Raw genomic sequence first — 250 nt, 5'->3', positions numbered from 1 at the left:
GGGCGGGGCCCCCGGGGGGGGGTGGCTCCCAGCAGCTGAAAGGGGGAGGTGAGGACCAGCCGGGGGTGAGGTGCTCTGCATTCTTCTCTAGAGCGGCCGAAGGGCGACGCCGTGGTGGCAGTAACTGGGACTGGTGCACGTGTTACAAAGGCTGCTCCCCCCCTCCCGCGGAGCTGTGCCGGGATGCTGAGTCAAGTGCATGGCTGGAAGGGGCCTCAAACCCTTCTCGGGACAAGCACAGGCTAGTCAC

The sequence above is a fragment of the Buceros rhinoceros genome, unplaced genomic scaffold, assembly GCF_000710305.1.
Source record: "Buceros rhinoceros silvestris isolate BGI_N320 unplaced genomic scaffold, ASM71030v1 scaffold11713, whole genome shotgun sequence".
In the NCBI taxonomy this organism is placed as follows: Eukaryota; Metazoa; Chordata; class Aves; order Bucerotiformes; family Bucerotidae; genus Buceros; species Buceros rhinoceros.
The sequence above is the reverse complement of the archived record's forward strand: the minus strand, read 5'-3'. Positions refer to the sequence as shown.